This window comes from Taudactylus pleione, unplaced genomic scaffold (assembly GCF_031769625.1).
Source record: "Taudactylus pleione unplaced genomic scaffold, aTauple2 ptg000451l, whole genome shotgun sequence".
Lineage (NCBI taxonomy): Eukaryota > Metazoa > Chordata > Amphibia > Anura > Myobatrachidae > Taudactylus > Taudactylus pleione.
The window spans coordinates 9,495,389-9,517,353 of record NW_028284853.1 but is presented as its reverse complement, the minus strand read 5'-3'; positions in this window follow the sequence as shown (position 1 = coordinate 9,517,353).

The following is a 21,965-nucleotide window of genomic DNA, read 5'->3' as shown; positions in this document are numbered from 1 at the left end:
CAGTCCAAACGAAAAAAAAAATTATTTTCTGTGTTTGTGAATTGTGTGCGCAGTAGCCGCACGTGCATCAACAAAGTAGTGCCAAGCGTGCGCCTGTGTCATAAGTAAAGGGCCGGCTGGCTTGACCGTTAAAGGGTGCTGTAACCCCCAAAGTACACTCCAGTCCAAACCAAAAAAAAAATTATTTTCTGTGTTTGTGAATTGTGTGCGCTGTAGCCGCACGTGCATCAACAAAGTAGTGCCAAGCGTGCGCCTGTGTCATAAGTAAAGGGCCGGCTGGCTTGACCGTTAAGGGTGCTGTAACCCCCGAAAGTACACTCCAGTCCAAACCAAAAAAAAAATTATTTCCTGTGTTTGTGAATTGTGTGCGCAGTAGCCGCACGTGCATCAACAAAGTAGTGCCAAGCGTGCGCCTGTGTCATAAGTAAAGGGCCGGCTGGCTTGACCGTTAAAGGGTGCTGTAACCCCCAAAGTACACTCCAGTCCAAACCAAAAAAAAAATTATTTTCTGTGTTTGTGAATTGTGTGCGCAGTAGCCGCACGTGCATCAACAAAGTAGTGCCAAGCGTGAGCCTGTGTCATAAGTAAAGGGCCGGCTGGCTTGACCGTTAAGGGTGCTGTAACCCCCGAAAGTACACTCCAGTCCAAACCAAAAAAAAAATTATTTTCTGTGTTTGTGAATTGTGTGCGCAGTAGCCGCACGTGCATCAACAAAGTAGTGCCAAGCGTGCGCCTGTGTCATAAGTAAAGGGCCGGCTGGCTTGACCGTTAAGGGTGCTGTAACCCCCGAAAGTACACTCCAGTCCAAACCAAAAAAAAAATTATTTCCTGTGTTTGTGAATTGTGTGCGCAGTAGCCGCACGTGCATCAACAAAGTAGTGCCAAGCGTGCGCCTGTGTCATAAGTAAAGGGCCGGCTGGCTTGACCGTTAAGGGTGCTGTAACCCCCGAAAGTACACTCCAGTCCAAACCAAAAAAAAAATTATTTTCTGTGTTTGTGAATTGTGTGCGCAGTAGCCGCACGTGCATCAACAAAGTAGTGCCAAGCGTGCGCCTGTGTCATAAGTAAAGGGCCGGCTGGCTTGACCGTTAAGGGTGCTGTAACCCCCGAAAGTACACTCCAGTCCAAACCAAAAAAAAAATTATTTTTTGTGTTTGTGAATTGTGTGCGCTGTAGCCGCACGTGCATCAACAAAGTAGTGCCAAGCGTGCGCCTGTGTCATAAGTAAAGGGCCGGCTGGCTTGACCGTTAAAGGGTGCTGTAACCCCCAAAGTACACTCCAGTCCAAACCAAAAAAAAAATTATTTTCTGTGTTTGTGAATTGTGTGCGCAGTAGCCGCACGTGCATCAACAAAGTAGTGCCAAGCGTGCGCCTGTGTCATAAGTAAAGGGCCGGCTGGCTTGACCGTTAAAGGGTGCTGTAACCCCCAAAGTACACTCCAGTCCAAACCAAAAAAATAAATATTTTCTGTGTTTGTGAATTGTGTGCACAGTAGCCGCACGTGCATCAACAAAGGAGCAGCGCCAAGCGTGCGCCTGTGTCCCATAAGTAAAGAGCCGGCTGGCTCATTTCTTAAAGGCTGGTGTAACCCACAAAGTGCACTACTCTCCAGCAAAAATAAAGAAATATTTTCTGTGTTTAGCCGCACGTATATATCAAATCGATATAAACTTTCTCCGATAAAAATAAAATAGAGAAAGATCAAGAACCACTTCCTCCTAGTGCTGAAGCTGCTGCCACTAGTCATGACATAGACGATAACATGCCATCAACGTCGTCTGCCAAGATCGATGCCCAATGTCATAATAGAGGGCACATACAATCCCAAATGACAAAGTTCAGGAAAATGACCTTGAAAAAAACATTTAAATCAGCTGAAGAGAAATGTAAACTTGCCAATATGCCATTTACGACACGGAGTGGCAAGGAATGGCTAAGGTCGATCCCTAGTATGTTCATGACTAGTGGTTCAGCTTCACATGACGATGGAAGCCCTCCCACTAAAAAAATCAAAAGAGTTAAGCTGGCAAAAGCACAGCGAAGAACTGTGCTTTCTAAGAAGATATCACAAATCCCCAAGGAGAGTCCAAGTGTGGTGGTGGTTGTGATGCCTGACCTTCCTAGCACTGGACGGGAAGAGGTGGCTCTTTCCACCATTTGCACGCCCCCTGCAAGTGCTGAAAGGAGCACCCACAGTCCACTTGCTGATATGCAAATTGAAGATGTCACTGTTGAAGTACAACAGGATGAGGATACTGGTGTAGCCGGCGCTGAGGAGGAAGTTGGCGAGGAGGATTCTGATGGTGATGTGGTTTGTTTAAATCAGGCTCCGGGGGAGACAGTTGTTGTCCGTAGGATGAAAAAGCCCATCACGGTCATGCCTGGGCAGAAGACCAAACATTCCACCTCTTTGGTCTGGCAATATTTCTATCCAAATCCGGACAACAACTGTCTTGCCATATGTACCTTATGTAAAGGTGGAATAAGTAGGGGTAGGGACGTTAACCACCTAGGAACATCCTCCCTTATACGGCACCTGCAGCGCGTTCATAATAAGTTACTGTCAAGTTCAGAAACTTTGGCTAAGACCGTAAGCAGTCCAGGGACACCTAAATCCCGTTGTCCTGTTGTATCCAAGCGCCTGCAAATCACACCGTCAACTCCCTCCTCGTCAATTTCCTCCTTAGTCAGGATCGGAAGTAGTCCTGCAGGCCATGTCACTGGCATGACTGACTCTCCTATCCCGGATTCCTCTGGAGGATCCTGCATTGCTACGCCTCCTGCTGCCGCTGCTGCTGCTGCTGGGAGTCGTTCATCATCCCAGAGAGGAAGTAGGAACACCACTACTTTGACTAAACAATTGACCCTCCAACAGTCCTTAGCGAGGAGGATGAAGTACGACAGCAGTCATCCTGAAGCAAAACGTATAACTGAGGCCTTGACTGCTATGTTGGTGTTAGACGTGCGTCCGGTATCCGCCATTAGTGCAGTGGGATTTAGACAATTGCTGGAGGTAGTGTGTCCCCGGTTCCAAATCCCGTCTAGATTCCACTTCACTAGGCAGGCGATACCGAGACTGTACAGAAACGTCAGAAAAAGTGTCCTCAGTGTCCTGAAAAATGCCGTTGTACCCAATGTCCACTTAACCACGGACATGTGGACAAGTGGAACAGGGCAGACTAAGGACTATATGACTGTGACAGCCCACTGGGTAGATGTATCACCTTACGCAGCAACAGCAGCAGCGTCACCAGTCGCAGCATCTCAGAAACGCCAGCTCGTTCCAAGGCAGGCTATGCTGTGTATCACCGGTTTCAGTAAGAGGCACACCGCCGACAACCTCTTAGAGAAACTGAGTGAAATCATCGCCCAGTGGCTTACCCCACTTAGACTCTCCTGGGGATTTGTGATATCTGACAACGCCACCAATATTGTGCGGGCATTACATCTGGGCAAATTCCAGCACGTCCCATGTTTTGCTCACACAATAAACTTGGTGGTGCAGAATTTTCTGAAAAGCGACAGGGGCGTGCAGGAGACGCTTTGGGTGGCCCGAAAAATTTCAGGCCACTTTCGCCATTCAGCGACTGCGTGCCGAAGACTGGAGCGCCAGCAAACACTCTTGAACCTGCCCCGCCATCACCTGAAGCAAGAGGTTGTGACACGGTGGAACTCAACCCTCTATATGCTTCAGAGGACGGAGGAGCAGCAAAAGGCCATTCAAGCCTATACATCCACCTATGACATAGGCAAAGGAGGGGGTATGCACCTGACTCAAGTGCAGTGGAGAATGATTTCCGTGTTGTGCAAGGTTCTCCAGCCCTTCGAACTTGCCACACGTGAAGTCAGTTCAGACACTGCCAGCTTGAGTCAGGTCATTCCCCTCATCAGGCTTTTGCAGAAGCAGCTGGAGAAAGTGAAGGAGGAGCTAAGACGGAGCGATTCCGCTCGGCATGTGGGACTTGTGGATGAAGCCCTTCATTTGCTTTGCCAGGATTCCAGGGTGGTCAATCTGTTGAAATCAGACCACTACATTTTGGCCACCGTGCTCGATCCTAGGTTTAAAGCCTATGTGGTGTCTCTCTTTCCAGCCGACACAAGCCTGCAGAGGTGCAAAGACCTGCTGGTGAACACACTGTCAGCTGAAGCGGAACGTGACACGTCAACAGCTCCTTCTTCATTTTCTCCCGCAACTGGGGCTGCCAGGAAAAAACTTAGGTATCCTAAGCAACCCGCTGGCGGTGATGCAGGGCAGGCAGGACCAAGTTTGGACATCTGGTCCGAACTGAAGGACCTGGCAACAATTTCTGACATGTCTACTGTCACTGCATATGATACTGTCACCATTGACAGAATGGTGGAGGATTACATCGGTGACAGCATCCAAGTAGGCATGTCAGACAGTCCATACCTGTACTGGCAGGAAAAAGAGGCAATTTGGAGGCCCCTGTACAAACTGGCTCTATTTTACTTGAGTTGCCCCCCCTCCAGTGTGTACTCCGAAAGAGTGTTTAGTGCAGCCAGGAACCTTGTCAGCGAAAGGCGTAGGAGGTTGCTTCCACAGAATGTGGAGAAGATGATGTTCATCAAAATGAATTATCAGCTCTTCCAGGGAGACCAGCCTCCAGAACGTACAGAGGGACCTGTGGTGGTGGATTCAAGTGGGGACGAGTTAATACTTTGTGAGGATGAGGATGTACACACTGAAGAGGGTGAGGAATCGGTGGATGAGGAGGATGAGGATGACATCTTGCCTCCGTAGAGCCAGTTTGTGCAGGGACACATTAATTGCCAGCTTGTTTTGTGGGGGCCCAAACGAACCAATCATTTCAGCCACAGTTGTGTGGCAGACCCTGGCGTTGAAATGATTGGTTTGTTAAAGTGTGCATGTCCTGTTTATACAACATAAGGGTGGGTGGGAGGGCCCAAGTACAATTCCATCTTGCACCTCTTTTTTTTCTTTGCATTATGTACAGTTTGGGGCCTAGTTTTTCAAACTGCCATCCTGTCTGCCACTGCAGTATCACGCCTAGATGGGTCACGTGTTTGTGCCGCCCACTCGTGTCGCTTAGCATAGTCATCCAGCTACCTCGGTGCAACCTTTTGGACATAAAAACACTATTGTGAGGTGTTCAGAATAGACTGGAAATGAGTGGAAATTAAGGTTATTGAGGTTAATAATAGCATAGGAGCAGAAAAACCTACAAATTCTGTGATTTTAGCTGTTTTTATGCTTTTTAAAAAAAAAATACAGATCCAAAACACAAAACCCAGAACCCAAAACACGGAAGGGTGGTTTTGGCAAAACCAATCCAGATCCAAAACACGAAGAAAGATCCAGATCCAAAACCAAAACACAAAACACGAAAAGTGGCCGGTGCACACCCCTAGTAATAACTAATAAGTCCATACTTGCCTACTTTTGAAAAAGCATTTCTGGGTGATTGTGAAAGCAGCGCCTATGAGTGCGGCGGTAAAGTGACTTACTTCCAAATGTAAATGAGCACCAAAGCAGTTAGTAAGATCTATTTGTTGATAAAAACACACTGATACTTTCAGAAAATACATGTAGCCATAGGGATCATTGTGCCTTATAACCAATGCAGGGAAACTACTGATCCTATTTGTATATATATAATATATATATATATATATATATATATCATCTTCATAATGGGGTAATGTGCAATCAGGGAGATTGCTATATCCTTAAGGGAGACGGGGAGATTGCTGCTATTTCAAGGCGTCTCCCTGACAATGAGGGAGAGTTGGCAAGTATGAATAAGTCCCTTCAGCATAACGCAAGTTAGAATTGTTTTATTATGCCCTAAATATTACTCCTATTTTCAAGCTATGTAGTATATTTAATGTAACTTACCTAGAAATCTATATTAATTACCCTCAGTGCCTCAATAAATACTTCCCACTTGAAAGGGGTGTAATCTACTGTCATTACGGCATTTATTTTAAGCAGCCCAAAGGCAATGAAAAAAAACAGCCTGTTATGTACAGACACATATGTTGAGCAGGTTACCGAGTGGACTGATGGTCTGCATCATCATGTATATTGCTTCAGCTATTTATCTGTAGGCAATGCTTGCATTTAAAGACATTTTATTATTTTTCCAATATCAGCCTTCTGCTGTTGCAGTAGACTACAGTGCAATTCTGCAACTGCTTCCCTACCCAACATACTAAGTATAAGGACGTATGGCGTCCAGCTGTCTTGAGATCCTTAATACTACTACTCCCAGCAGTATAATATAAAATAAACTGAACATAGGCCCTCATTCAGAGCCGCACGTTAACAACAGTACGCTCGTTGCGTTCCGATGCTGACTAACCGCGCATGCGTCGGTGTTACACTGCGCATGTGCGTACGGCAGATTGCGAGTTTTTTTTCTCTCATTCCTAAAATAGCGTACAGGAAGTGACATGTCAAATGTGATTGACAGAACAGGGCGTTTTTGGGTGTTGACGGGGGTGGAGATGAAAAAACGCAGGCGTGGCGAGGCGTTTTTGGGGCGTACATACATTAGCAGATGCGAACGTCAAATGTGTTCGGACCGTCTCATACGTCACTGGAACATCCGCTTTCCCTTCAAAATGCTCGCACAGCTTAGGGTCAGGATTACTCGACCACATTGGCGATGGCCTTCTCCTCCGTCCCGGGACTCCACGATGGTGCTGCGATTAATCGCGGCTGGTCAGTAAAGTAATTAGTGTTGGATTGAAATCCGGCTTGGTATGTGTTTGGAAAGCAGTTTATTGGGATAGCACAAAAGCGTACGCAGGTGGAAATCAGAGCTGCTAATGTCATGATTACACAATCAATTAGCGTACATTTTTGGGGTTTTATTTTGGCCACAATTTGTTGGTTATGGCCTATTGTAACAATAATGTCATCATCTTTTAATTAGCTCCCCTTTTTTTTGGTTTACTGTGGAATTTGCATCGCTAGGTGATTTTTAAAACGTTCCTTAAAGAGGCCTTTTTTTTGTTTTAAGAGGGTCAGTTTTTGCCTTTAGGGCCAGGATTAAATGTAACCCATTTGTACAATAATGTCACAATACAATCTCATTTTTTTGTTTTTAATTTATTGTTTAAACACAAACAAATTGGCCTAATATTTTGTTGCCTTTTTTTGTGGCAAAGATATTTGTTAAAAAAAAAAAAAAACCATAACTGCTAACATAAGCGTAAATACAAAATTTAAAAACATTTCACAAGAAAGGAGAGGGAAGTTTTGACCAGAAAGGAATATGAGCCAAGCACAGAAGGAGTGTGGGAAAAGTCGCCATTGCTGTCACCGTTTTCTCGCCCGTTTGGCTGGGTGAGGGTGGGCGCCAGACCGGGTCCGGGATGCCATCGGGCTGGCCTGTCCAGAGGCAGATGTTGTGGCCTCTGGACTAGGCACAGGGCTAGGCACATTTGGAGGATTGGCTGATGTTGTGCCAGAGGTGGAGGATCCTGATGTTCCGGCAGGAAGGGAGGTCGGCTCCACCATGTGCTGGCGAATGAGCTGCTCCAGGGCATCGGCGATGCGGATGTTGGCCCTGGTATTTTCCGCCAGGGCCTGACCAATGGTCACGTTGGCCGCAGCATTTTGCTCCAGGGCCTCAGCCACCCGTATCAGACTGGCGTCCATCCTCTGCAGAATCTCCGTATGGCAATCCGATTTAAAATTGAGTTCTGTGAGGAGGCCCACTGCCTGCGAGGGGGCACGCCCTGGACTGGCTTCTGCAGGGTCCTCAGCCGGATGTACTGGTTCCTCCCCTGCAGAGCCAGCAGAAATTCTGCGGCCAAGGCTCCCCTCTGGAGCAGACTCATCCGCCTCTGTCTCTGTTAGGGAAATTGCGAAAAGACTCACATTAGAATCTACATATTGGCACAATAGCATTTCAGAGTTGGTGACATCACAAGACTTACCTTGGCCAACATGAGGAGCCGCAAAGTCTGGCATGTCCGTATCCATGTTGGACACGCCAAACACCTCCACAGCCTGCACACACCCCTGTGCCAGCTCTTCTAAGTCTGTCAACTCCAATGACACAGGGGTGGGACCCCCACCTGTCCCCCTTGCATGCCTAGCCCTGTCGGCAAGTTTTTGCTTGAGACGATATTTGAAGTCTGCCCATCTGTGGAATGAAATTGGAACCATTATCCTTTTTTTTACAATGGGGTTTGTTTATAGGATGGGAAAGTGTTTACTTACCGCCGTTTGACATCCCGGGCTAGACGGACATAATCACCCACCCTATTGACAGCAACGGCGACCTCCTCCCACATTCTCCACTTCTGGCTTTGGCTCATATTCCTGGCTGCCTGGGGCAGGATGTCAACGCACTTCTGGATCAAAACCTCCATCTCCTTGCTTGTGAAATGTGGCTGCCTTTTTTTTTGGCAGCTTTGGCGGGTTGACTGGGGCCAGCAGTCTCTTCCATGTCATCCTCCTCACCTATTTGGGTAAATATGCAGATTTAGCCACTTCACAACTTGACCAATATATTTGTTTTAAAATAATCATGGAGACAAAATGCATGAAGGCCTTACCGCCGGATTTTTGGCCATTGTTTCCCTGGTCTGAAGCCATGTTTCTGCTTCCAGAATGAAATCAACCAGAAATTCAATGTGATTTCGTGACGTATTTATACATGCGTCCTTTGTTTGCGGCCGCATCATTGATTGTGCGTCCCTATGATTCATCCTTAATTTGTGCGGGAAAATAAACACTATTTATGGCTTGGTGTGTGTGGAGTCGAGGTGGGGTTGTTGGATTGTTGGCGGTTAAGTTGTTTGGATTTTGTTGTTTGCGGTTGGAGGATTTGGCAGAGTTGGTTTTTTGTTTGTTTTTGCTACAGTTCTTTTGTGTTTCCGTTCGCATTTTTTTCCTTTTTTCCACATCCTTTCCTGATTTGGTAAGTTTTGTGCAGTCTAATTTGTGGCCAATTGGTGTCTACTTCTGTTTTTTGGTTAGCTAATTTTTTTAACACTAATTTCATCTTTTTTAGTTTTTTTTGGCTTTCGGACCCAAAGACCTTTTTTTTGGAAATCTTATATATTCGAGTTGGGTAAGTCCATTTTTTGTCTTGCATTTGCGAACTAATTACCGCATTTTTGACTGTTGGTGTAGTGACTTGCATTTGCGAATTAATTAACGCATTTTTGACTGTTGGTGTAGTGACTTGCATTTGCGAATTAATTAACGCATTTTTGACTGTTGGTGTAGTGACTTGCATTTGCGAATTAATTAACGCATTTTTGACTGTTGGTGTAGTGACTTGCATTTGCGAACTAATTAACGCATTTTTGACGGCTTATTCATCATGTAAACCAGTTTTGCTTTTCCCTTTTCCATTTTTGGGGTCCATTTGAACCCTATTTGACGTACGGTGTGCAATGTCGTTTTCATCTATGGCCAAATGTGTGTTTCGGCTATTTTCTGTGTTGGCTTGCAACAATTTGAAAAACAAAAATTCACCCTCTAAATTTTTGATGTCTCATTTTTGGCTTTTTTACAGTTTATACGTATCATGACAATACCCCGGCATGTAAGCAGCTATGGATGGTATCAGAAAGCTAAGTTGTTTTTTGTTACTTTTGGGGTGGCTCAAAAGCCTTACATTGTAAACTTTGAATTTCAGGTAGATCTGGGGCGAATTGTTCTGGCCCTGCTCCCGGAAGACGACCAACCTCAAACTCGTCCCAGGCGTAGGCATCGTAGGCATGCAAGGCCCCAGATATTTCGAACACGTGTCACCCTTTTTGGAATGCCCGATGATGAGGTTTTAAGACGCTAACGTCTACCTCCCAAAATCATCATAGACACTCTCTCATTAATAGAAAGTGATCTTGAGCGGCAAATTGACAGTCCAACAGCAATACCACCACTGACGCAATTTATGGCGGTGTTACATTTCTGTGCCTCAGGATCGTTTCAAACAACGGTGGGAATAGTGGCGGGCATCTCCCAATCCTCCTTTTCCCGGATCCTGAGGGCAGTGATGGAGGCACTTTTCAAGCACCTCCATCATTTTATTAAAATGCCTTTGGATATGGGTGCCCTTAGTGTGGCCAAGGCCAATTTTTACCAAATAGCTGGCTTCCCACACATCATAGGGGTTGTGGATGGTACTCACATACCACTTCAGCCTCCAGCACGGCTGGAGGCAATATTTAGAAACAGGAAACACTATCACTCCCTGAATGTAATGGTGGTATGTGATGCCTCCCTCCAGATCCTGTCCCTGAATGCTAAATTACCCGGAAGTGCTCATGACTCCTTCGTCATCCGGCAATCAGGGATATGGCAGAAATTAACCAACCTACAAGCTGGTGATGCGTGGCTTCTGGGTAAGTGGAGACCTTTAGTACATAACAATGTTAAGCTTGATACACAGTGTTCCTGATGTGGTCTATTTTTGTTCACAGGAGACAGTGGATACCCTTGCATGTCCTGGCTGCTCACTCCTTATTTGGCTCCCACACCAGGGCCACAAAGTGCGTATAATTCCGCACTTACAGCCACCAGGCAAGTGGTGGAGCGCTGTATCGGCCTTTTAAAAGGCCGATTCAGATGCCTCCACCGCTCTGGTGGCGAGCTCATGTATGTGCCGGATATGGTGTCTAAAATTGTGGTCCTGTGTGGGATATTTCACAACATTGCCATAAGGAGTGGTGTCCCAATGCAGCCAGAGGATGCCTTACCTGAGGATGGCCCCCCTGAGGTTGGTCGAAGGTCAGTATGTGGGGGGGCCATACGCGATGATGTGGTGGCCAGATTTTTTAGGTAAGTTTGAACAAAACTCCAGTGTTTATACCTAATGTGTTTGTGTTTGTTTGCGAACATCTAATTTATTTTTATTTTTCTCACCATCTTCTGTTTGTTCACATAATCTTTGGCACTCCAACGCTCACTACTTCCTGCTACCCTTACCAAACCTGGATCTGGTCCTTTTGGGCATATATTCTGGAACCCATATCGCAACGCCATGTTTGTGGAATCATGTTGGCATGGTCCTTCGTCAACCAGTTCTTGATTTTGTGTTTTTATTTAATTATTTCTTGGTATGTGTTGTATTTGAATTTATCACTGTGTTTTTTTTTGGGGAGTGACCACTTTGTTTTCTCTGTTATGTTGTGAATAAATGTTTGGAGAGTGAAATGGTCTTCCTTTTTTGGGACGTTAACAGCAAGTGTAACCAGGTTAACACAAGTTACATTTGACTAAGGGGTAAACCAGTACTGACGCCAGTTGAGCTAAACTGAAATATGTTTTCAGCTTCCCAATCCACACCAAAAGGAAGCCTGGCCCAACCTTGGGATTTGTAAGATTGGCCTAAGCAGCTTGCGCACCAAGTAGGAACCTGGAAAATGTAGAAATATGTAATTGACACTACACCCAAAAAGGGAAATGACATTGTTACTGTTATGTGTTTCTTGTGTCTGTTTGACATACAAAGACAAAACACAATATAACTTTTAAAAAAGGGAAATCCTTGCAGGAACAGTCTACTTATGTCATGCTAAACTATCTTGGTTTGGGTTTTTAAAAATGAGCCACAACGTATATTTGTCTTAATAAATTTAATTGGAAAATATAACAAAAATAAAAAAACTACTGCCGAAGGAGGCCAGACAGCCGGTCGAGGGCCACCAGAATGCCGATGACATGTTGGCGCATCTGCCCCACAACATCCGCCACCTCTTGCCGACGCCTCTGTTCCTCTGTGGGTGAGAAAAGTGTGTGGGTTAATACAACAATAGGGAATCCACATAAAAAAAAAAAAACACAACCAAATCACTCCTAAACCCAAACCAAAAAAAAAAAAGGGGGGGCTGGCAAAAATACAAGGCCTAGGTACAAATTCCCACAGGTATGATATGTGTATGTTTAAATCACCAGGAAGAGGTAAAGGCAAACCTTCACAATCACCAAAAGTCAAGCCACAAAAACACGAAGAAAGGCACGACACATGATTACATACAAACAGTTTGTGCTTTAAAAAAAAAAAAAAAAAAAACATACCGGGAGACAAAACGGGAGCTCCGGGCAAACCTCCATGATCCTCCTCGGAGGATCCGTCATTACCCAAAGAATGGGGAGGAGTTATGATGGACTCCGGGGAGGGGGTAATTGGAAGAGGGGTGGGTGGAGGAGAGGGGGAAGTGGGACGGAGGGGAAGGAGGCCCGACATTTCCGGGAGAGGGTCTGGGAAGGATGGGGAGGAGTGGGGAATAGGGGAAAGATTTGGGGTGGAGTGTTGGCTGGGGGTTGGGGATAGTGGCCGGGAACGCCGTCTGGACAGACGGTGACGGCGGAGTCTTGGCTGTCCCCCTAAAATATGTCAAAGAAATTGCGTTTAGTTTATGGACAAATCCGGGCAACCAAACTAAAAAAAAAAAAAAAAAACCAACAAATAAGCCAAATAGCAGTAGAATTAATAAATCAGAAATAGAGGGGAAACATGCACACGCAGATATGAGTACAAATAATCAATAGAACAGACAGGAAAACATGCACACGCAGATATGAGTACAAATAATAAATAGAACAGACAGGAAAACATGCACACGCAGATATGAGTACAAATAATAAATAGAACAGACAGGAAAACATGCACACGCAGTTTGCCCCACAAACACAAACATTAAAACCACAATACATAACACTTACTTGCCAGGATCTGCATGCGAAAGCATGCCAGCAAGCGGGGCGTTCGCCGTTGCAGGTCGGACCACCTGCGCTCCAGCTGCCCGATGTTGCGGCGTGAGCCGAAGGACCGCAGGCGGGACCGTGCCTCCGCATACGCGGAGCACTTCTGCCGGTTGGTCATGGGTTGAGGCTGGCTGGTGATCCGGCGATCCATGACCTCCGTAAGCACCAGCAGCTCGCGCCTGGTGAATGCGGAGGCTCTCATGATGGCAATGGTGTTTTTCTTAAAAATCAATTTTGATAAAGTGTGTAAAAATTTTCTGATTGGCTAATGTATTTTGGAAATTAACAGGAGCAATTTTATTGGTTAGTGTATGAGTCATGTGTTCGACAGGGCCAGAAATCTCTGGAGAGTTATGATAGGCTTGATGCAGTGACATGCGTAAGCAAATTTAAATAAAGAAATGAACCCAGGGAAATATGCGGGGATCCACAGCAATAGTACAATTGTTTAATTGTGTTTCACATGTTTTTTGAACAATAAAAGCGAATGTTTCATCCGTACGTATTCTGCGGGTAAACACAAACACGGACAAGAGTAAAGTTTCTTGCATTGTGTTGAAAAAAACAAACAATTAAGCTAATTGATACATTGATTGGCATGATACGATTGATGGAGGTAGGCAGAATAAAGGAGCAGGTAATCGACATCTGACAAGGCCACTTCCTGTTTATACTTGTGCGTGCGTTCCTTTCAAGCCATTTCGGGGATGTACGCTCGCTATTTCGTACGCTCGTTGGTTAGAGGAGGGGTCGTCAGAGTTTTGGGAGGAATTTTAGATGCGAACGAAAATACGAGCGAGCCATTGAATTTAAATATTTTTGTACGTACGCCTAACGTACGTGCGCCCGCTTGCGAGTGGGTCTGAATGAGGGCCATAGTCTGCTTTTAATGAGCTGTAAATAGAAAAATGACCCAACTCTGTGTATCCGGACTTCTAACACAAAGAACGATGCCATGTGTCTGAGCTATTTCCACAATAGTGTTTGTTGCCCGCTGGCTACAGGGTAGAAAAAAAAAATTGTGTAGGAAACAAGAGATTTAATTTTTATCTGTTGCTATGAAGTATTGGTGTTATTTTCTCTCCAGGGAAACAAAATGAAGGGTTGAAGTGCCACCTAGTGATTGACTGCTTTTATCACAGTATAAGAGAATTAGGGGCCTATTCATCAACACCAAACTAACGGTTTTAAGGGCTTTTTCCTTAATTACCATTTTTTTGTATTCATTAACACACTTAACGCAGGAGATATCACTGATATCTCCTGGTTAAGTCCGTCTGCGTTAATTTCCACACTCTCCATACTTTAGTATATTAGTCCTCCAGGTCTCCCCTCTAGCAGCGTCCCCTGGGTCTCCCCTCCGACTCCGTCCTCTGGGTCTCCCCTCTGGCTCCGTCCTCCGGTTGCGTCCTCCAGTCTCCCCTCTGGCTCCGTCCTCCGGTTGCATCCTCCGGTCTCCCCTCCAACTCCGTCCTCCGGCTGCATCCTCCAGGTCTCCCCATCGTCTCCGTTCTCCGGCTGCGTCCTCCGAATCTCCAAACCGGCTCCGTCCTCCGGCTGCGTCCTCCAGGTCTCCCCTCCAGCTCCGTCCTCCGGGTCTCCCCTCTGGCTCCGTCCTCCGACTACATCCTCTGGGTTTCCCCTCCAGCAGCGTCCTCTGGGTCTTCCCTCTGGCTGCGTCCTCCAGGTCTCCCCTCTGGCTCCGTCCTCCGGCTGCATCCTCTGGGTTTCCCCTCCAGCAGCGTCCTCTGGGTCTTCCCTCTGGCTGCGTCCTCCAGGTCTCCCCTCTGCCTCCGTCCTCCGGCTGCATCCTCCGGGTCTCCCCTCCAGCAGCATCCTCTGGGTCTCCCCTCCGGCTCCGTCCTCCGGTTGCGTCCTCCAGTCTCCCCTCCAGCAGCGTCCTCTGGGTCTCCCCTCCGGCTCCGTCCTCTGGTTGCGCCCTCCGGTCTCCCCTCTGGCTCCATCCTCCGGTTGCGTCCTCCGGTCTCCCCTCTGGCTGCATCCTCTGGGTCTTCCCTCCAGCTCCGTCCTCCGGCTGCATCCTCCAGGTCTCCCCTCTGGCTGCGTCCTCCAAGTCTCCCCTCTAGCAGCGTCCCCTGGGTCTCCCCTCCGACTCCGTCCTCTGGTTGCATCCTCCGGTCTCCCCTCTGGCTCCGTCCTCCGGTTGCGTCCTCCAGTCTCCCCTCTGGCTGCTTCATCCGGGTCTCCCCTCCAGCTCCGTCCTCCGGCTGCGTCCTCCGGCTGCGTCCTCCAGGTCTCCCCTCCGGCTCCGTCCTCCGGGTCTCCCCTCTGGCTCCATCCTCTGGCTGCATCCTCCGGGTCTCCCCTCCAGCAGCGTCCTCTGGGTCTCCCCTCTGGCTGCGTCCTCCAGGTCTCCCCTCTGGCTCCGTTCTCCGGCTGCATCCTCCAGGTCTCCCCTCCGGCTCCGTCCTCCGGGTCTTCCCTCTGGCTCCGTCCTCTGGCTGCATCCTCTGGGTCTCCCCTCTGGCTGCGTCCTCCAGGTCTCCCCTCTGGCTCCGTCCTCCGGCTGCATCCTCTGGGTTTCCCCTCCAGCGGCGTCCTCTGGGTCTTCCCTCTGGCTGCGTCCTCCAGGTCTCCCCTCTGGCTCCGTCCTCCGGCTGCATCCTCCGAGTCTCCCCTCCAGCAGCATCCTCTGGGTCTCCCCTCCGGCTCCGTCCTCCGGTTGCGTCCTCCAGTCTCCCCTCCAGCAGCGTCCTCTGGGTCTCCCCTCCGGCTCCGTCCTCTGGTTGCGCCCTCCGGTCTCCCCTCTGGCTCCATCCTCCGGTTGCGTCCTCCGGTCTCCCCTCTGGCTGCATCCTCTGGGTCTTCCCTCCAGCTCCGTCCTCCGGCTGCATCCTCCAGGTCTCCCCTCTGGCTGCGTCCTCCAAGTCTCCCCTCTAGCAGCGTCCCCTGGGTCTCCCCTCCGACTCCGTCCTCTGGTTGCATCCTCCGGTCTCCCCTCTGGCTCCGTCCTCCGGTTGCGTCCTCCAGTCTCCCCTCTGGCTGCTTCATCCGGGTCTCCCCTCCAGCTCCGTCCTCCGGCTGCGTCCTCCGGCTGCGTCCTCCGGCTGCGTCCTCCAGGTCTCCCCTCCGGCTCCGTCCTCCGGGTCTCCCCTCTGGCTGCGTCCTCCAGGTCTCCCCTCTGGCTCCGTTCTCCGGCTGCATCCTCCAGGTCTCCCCTCCGGCTCCGTCCTCCGGGTCTTCCCTCTGGCTCCGTCCTCTGGCTGCATCCTCTGGGTCTCCCCTCTGGCTGCGTCCTCCAGGTCTCCCCTCTGGCTCCGTCCTACGGCTGCATCCTCCGGGTCTCCCCTCCAGCAGCGTCTTCTGGGTCTCCCCTCCAGCTCCATCCTCCGGTTGCGTCCTCCAGTCTCCCCTCCAGCAGCGTCCTCTGGGTCTCCCCTCCAGCTCCATCCTCCAGTTGCATCCTCCGGTCTCCCCTCTGGCTGCATCCTCCGGGTCTCCCCTCCAGCTCCGTCCTCCGGCTGCGTCCTCCAGGTCTCCCCTCTGGCTGCGTCCTCCGAGTCTCCCCTCTAGCAGCATCCTCTGGGTCTCCCCTCCGACTCCATCCTCTGGTTGCGTCCTCCGGTCTCCCCTCTAGCTGCGTCCTCCGGGTCTCCCCTCCAGCTCCGTCCTCCAGGTCTCCCCTCTGGCTGCGTCCTCCGAGTCTCCCCTCTAGCAGCGTCCTCTGGGACTCCCCTCCGACTCCGTCCTCTGGTTGCGTCCTCCGGTTGCGTCCTCCGGTCTCCCCTCTGGCTGCATCCTCCGGGTCTCCCCTCCAGCTCCGTCCTCCGGCTGCATTCGCCAGGTCTCCCCTCCGGCTCCGTCTGCGTCCTCCGAGTCTCCCCTCCAGCTCCGTCCTCCATCTCCGGCTTGTGTGTTCTGCCCACCGCTGCTGATGGGAAGCGTCTCCCCTCTCTTCCCGGTGGCACTTATAAGTAAGCTTAACAATTGAAGAAGCACTTATACGTGCCACCAGGGAACAGAGGGGAGTCGCTCCCCGTCAGCAGCAGCATGCAGCGACGGGCAGAAGATAGATTAGTATTGTGAAAAAAAAAAAGATATTCCATTAGCGCAGCTGTAATCAGTGCTGCGCATGCGCTGCTTATCCGGATAGAAGAGGCGCATGCGCAGGAATGATTCCAGCTGCGGTAAGTTAGAGTAGAGAGGGAAAAGTATCTATTTTCCTAAAAGCTGCCATCGCAAAAATGACAGCTTTTCGGAATAGATAGTTATGGAGAGGAGGAATGATTAATTCCTCTGGTAATTAGGTAGGACTACATGCGAGTTCTAAACCTAATTACCTCCAGAGAAATTATAGTAATGATGAATAGGCCCCTTAGGCTGCAGAAATAATTATACCAATACTCTCCAAGCAAGAATGTCTGCATTCCTGGGAGTAGCCCAGACCCCCAGATCACGCCCACTTCTCCAGTAAACTGGGCGATCCATGGGCTTGATGGCGCAATTTGTGGTGAGTCATGTCATGTCTCTGCCACCCATGCCACAATGCCAGAAATATTTTCCCCGGCCAAGCTTTGCCTATATGGGATAGCAGGCTAACGTCATATTCAGATAGAGTTAGCTGACAGAGACAGGGGAGTATATTTATTATATGATTAATATTGCTTACTAGTAAGTAGTAGTAGTGCTCAGAGGGTGTGTGCCCTGTGATGGGAGCTGCGCTGCTTACAGAGGGATAACCGGGCGGGGGAGGGATGAGGAGGAGGGCAGGACAGCAGTATATTGCAGCAATAACAGCAGAATTAAGGAGGGGGACACAGGGAGTAAGGGGGTCATTCAGACCCGGTCGTTAGCGCCGATGCGCTCGGACCGGGTCGATGGCCCCTCAGAGAGCATGCGCACGCCGGCGCCGTCGTGCGCATGCGTGAGACCCGCTACGACCGACAGCGCCGGTCGTAGCGGGTCTCGATCCAAAGTGGGCGAGCTGTCGATGTTGAGTGACAGCTCGCCCCGTTTGGAAGGCGGGCCGGGGGGTGGCAGCCCAAACGGAGGCGTTCCCATGGGAACGCCTACCGTTTGGGGGAGGCCCCACTGACATCACTAATGATGTCAGTGGAGAGCTTCCGGCTCAGACAGAGCCAGAAGCTCTCCGGGGCTTACGACAAGGGAGACCCTACCCTAGGGTCTCGTCGTAAGCCCGGATGGTCGCGATGGTCTCTGACCATCGCGACCATCACCGGAGAGGTCGTTAGAGCTGTGGGTGTTAACCCACAGCCTAACGACCGCAACAGAGGCGGGCGGTCAGGATGCAAGCGGCCGCCCAGTTTCTGAGCAACCGCTTGCATCCTCCGACCGCCTCTGAATGAGGCCCTAAGTACCCCAGACAACTCCCTATCGGGGCCACCAGCCTTTGATTATACAAGCTTAGAAGCTAAACATTGAAGGGAAGAGGAAGTACTCAAAGCAGGGAGGCGGGGTTACATGGCAGGGGGCGGGGTTACATGGCACCATGCACAGGGTTGCCGACATTTGGCTCCCTCCTTCCGGGAGGGAGCTGTCGAGCAACCACACGAAGGGGCGTGTTGCGGTGAAAAGGGGCGTGGCCTGGAGCATAACGCGTCATTGGGGGCATGACAGCGCGATCGTGTCATAGTGGCCCCGCCCCCTCTACACAATGCCGAATCGCGTCACTGGCCTGGCTGCCGGGGTTTATATAGCAGGCTCGTTGGGGCCGGGAGGCTTGCCTGCTTTCCGAGGGGCCGGGAGCGACACGACTCACGGCCAAATCGGGATAGTAGACAAGTATGACCGTGCAGCAGGATACAAGCAGCATGAGGGACTAAGGAGAGGAGCTCTGCAGCCAGTGTACACAGTCTAAGGTAGTAACAGGAAAGGGGGACACTGGGCCTGATTCAGAGCCGCTCGTAAGCGTCCGCTCGTTCGCTCTGAGCGATGTTCGCACAACTGCGCATGCGTATGGGTCGTAATGCGCATGCGCAAACCAGTCATTGCGGTCGGAAATCGTGCGCTCGCAAAACAGTGAGGGGCTGCTAATTTGATTGACAGAATGTACCGTTTGTGGGTGGTAACAGGGGGAGTGGAGGTCCGAACGCAGGTGTGCCTAATGGTAAAAAGGGCGTTTAATGGGAGTGCATAATTAGTAAAGGAGCGTCATTGACCACGTCACTTGGTTGTCTTTTAGCCTGAACTGCTCGCAGTGATTGCGGTAGGAAAATCCTACCACAACCACTGCGAGCAGTTCTGATGCCTTTCGATGTTCCCGATTAATCTAATAAATACCAGAGATGACGTGTGTTGCGAACGGCAAAGGGGCGTCTTTACAAAATAGCGAGCGCATTTTTCGTTCGCTCGCTCAGACATTGAGGCGTCAACAAACCGCAAAGAGCGAGCGCTCAATTTAAATAGCAGGCCCCTTTTTTGGAATGACCGTCCGCAAATAGCGTCCGGGTCTGAATCAGGCCCACTGTGTATAAGCATGTGACTATATGTATGTGTAAATATGGTTGACGGTATGTATTTATATATAAATATATATATATATATATGTGTGTGTGTGACTGTACAGTACATATGTATGTATATTTGTGTGTAACATACCCTCCAACTGTACCGATTTAGCCGCTACAGTACCATTTTTTAAGGGTCTGTACCGGCAAACAGGGGCTGTACCGTTTTGTACCGGGTGGCTACAATCTCCTGAAATCTTTAGCTGCGCTGCTGAGTGACAGGCGGCTCCGCTCTGTCCTCCGTGGTTCTCTGCAGTGCAGTCAGCACTGATGCTGACGTAATCACGCCAGCGCCAGTGTACAGAAGTCAGACTGTGAAACCTGCCAGCGGCGCCAACTGCCTCCAGCCCCAATGTCCAGTGCCCGTGGCCACACCCCTTTATATGTAACCATGCCCCCTTTTGTATGTGGCCACGCCCCTGTACCTGGTTTTTCCTGTGAAATGTTGAGGGTATGGTGTAACAGTATGTAGTGTGTATATGTGTGTGACTGCCTCTCCCCGCTCCCCCCAATGCCAGGGGTCACCTCAGCTTGCAGGAGTCCTTGCTGTCAGCTGTAATTATTAGCTTACTATGGGCCTGATTCAGACCCACTCACGAGCGGCTGTCCGCTCGCAAGTGGGTCGATGTTATGCACTGAGCATGCGCACGACGGAGGGAGCTCCGTCGTGCGCATGCGCCAGACGCGACGAGTGAAGGAAAGTCCTTCGCTCGTTGTGTCCGATCAAAGGGGGCGTGCTGTCAATGTTGATTGACAGCACGCCCCCTTTGGTGGGCGTGCCGGGGGCGTGCCTCCCTGACGGGGGCGTTCCCACGGGAACGCCTCCCGTCAGAAGCCGGCCCACTGACATCACTAGTGATGTCAGTGGGAGTGATTTTGGCTCTGATAGAGCCAAAATCACTCCGGAGCTTGCGGTTGAAAACCTCAACCGCAGGCTCCGGCTCACAAATTCGATGGTCGCGATGGTCTCGACCATCGCGACCATCACAATGCACGCTCGTATAGCCTGTGGGTGGTGACCGGCCCTCATTCAGAGCGTGCGCTCTGCTCAGAGCGTACGGCTCTGAATGAGGGCCTATGCCCATATCACACTGCTACACCCAGATACCACTGAGAGCCAGCATCTTACATACAACCCCCCCCCCCATAACAGGAGGTTCACCCCACGCAGCAGGAGGCAGTGGTGGCAGATGTGATTATTATCCTGCTTGTGCCCATGTTACACTTTTACAGCCTTATATACTGAGGCCAGCTTCCTCTTGCAACCCCTATTACCACCTCCCCACCAATGCTAGGGGTCCCCTTACCCTGCAGGAGGCATTGCTGGCACTGTAATGACCCTGCTGGTGCCCCCTTTTACACTATTACACCAAAATACTACTAAAATCAGCAGAGCCGTAACTAGACTTTTTGGTGCCCTGTGCCAGAAAGAGCATTGGCGCCCCCCTCATTTTTCAAAGGGAGATAATGCACCAAAAAAAGGGCCATGGCGTCATGGGGAAGGGAAGTGATAGGAGAGGCCAGGAGATGCTGGGGTGAAATAAGAGGAAGCTACAAGTGAGAATGATAATAAACAGAAATTTGACAGGCCCAAACAGCGCCCCCTGACCTGTGGTGCCCTGTGCGATGGCACTGGCCGCACTACCCTAGCTACGGCCCTGACGATCAGCTACCAGCATTCTACTTGCCCTCCATACCCCCTGTATCTTGCTCATGCTGCTCTTAGTACTACACTTTTCACCTGCCACGGCAGGACACATCCCTGAGTGGAAATAGATATGGAGCCAGATAGGCCTTTTGGGCGGAGCATGATACGCCCCCTCAGTGGTGCACCTCGCTGTGCGCAGCGCATTCTACCGTCAAATATAATCTCCCTGAAAGTAGTGTTCAAAAGTTGGCAAGTATGGCAGAGCCTCCCCTGTTATACGCCTTGATATAAAAATTTTCAGAATAACACAAAGAAGATATTTAGAACTTATAAACATCTTCTTGTTTATTGTATAATTTCTATAGTTAACACTCACCAGCTTTGTGGAGCTACCTGGGACTGCAGGGAGATGAGAGATGAGGTAGCAACAGCTAAGCCTCGCTTCTGTAAAGTAAAACGCTTTCAGAGCTGGGGGCGGGGCCACACAACAGGCAGAAAGCTGTACAGAAAGAGAGCTAATAGAGGCATGCCTCTGAGTATGGGGGGCGTGCCTTGAGCACTGATGGACACCTTGAATGTGTAATGTCACCAGTAAGTGCACTGCAGTGTTTAGAGATGGAACCTCAGGGCCTGATTCAGAGCCGCTCGTAAGCGGCCGCTCGTTTGTTCCGAGCGATGCTTGCACAACTGCGCATGCGTACGGATCGTAATACGCATGCGCGAACCAGTGAGTGCAGCCGAAAATCGTTTGTTCGCTAAATAGCGAATGCCTGCTATTTTGAGTGACAGGAGGAGGCGTATGTGGGTGGTAACAGGGGAAAGTGCTTGAAAACGGGGAGTGGAGATCCGTACGCAGGCGTGCTTAAAGGTCAAAACGGGCGTTTTATGGGTGTGCATAATTAATACAGCAGCGTCATTGACCACGTCTCTGGGTTATTTTATAGTCAGAACTGCTCGCAAGATTGCGGTAGGAAAAACCAACCACAAGAATAGCGAGCAGTTCATACGCTGGTCGATGTACTCGATTAATCTAATAAATAGCGGACATGACGTAGGATGCGAGCGGCCAGGGGGCGTAGTTTCCAAAAAAACGACCGCAAGTTTTGTTCG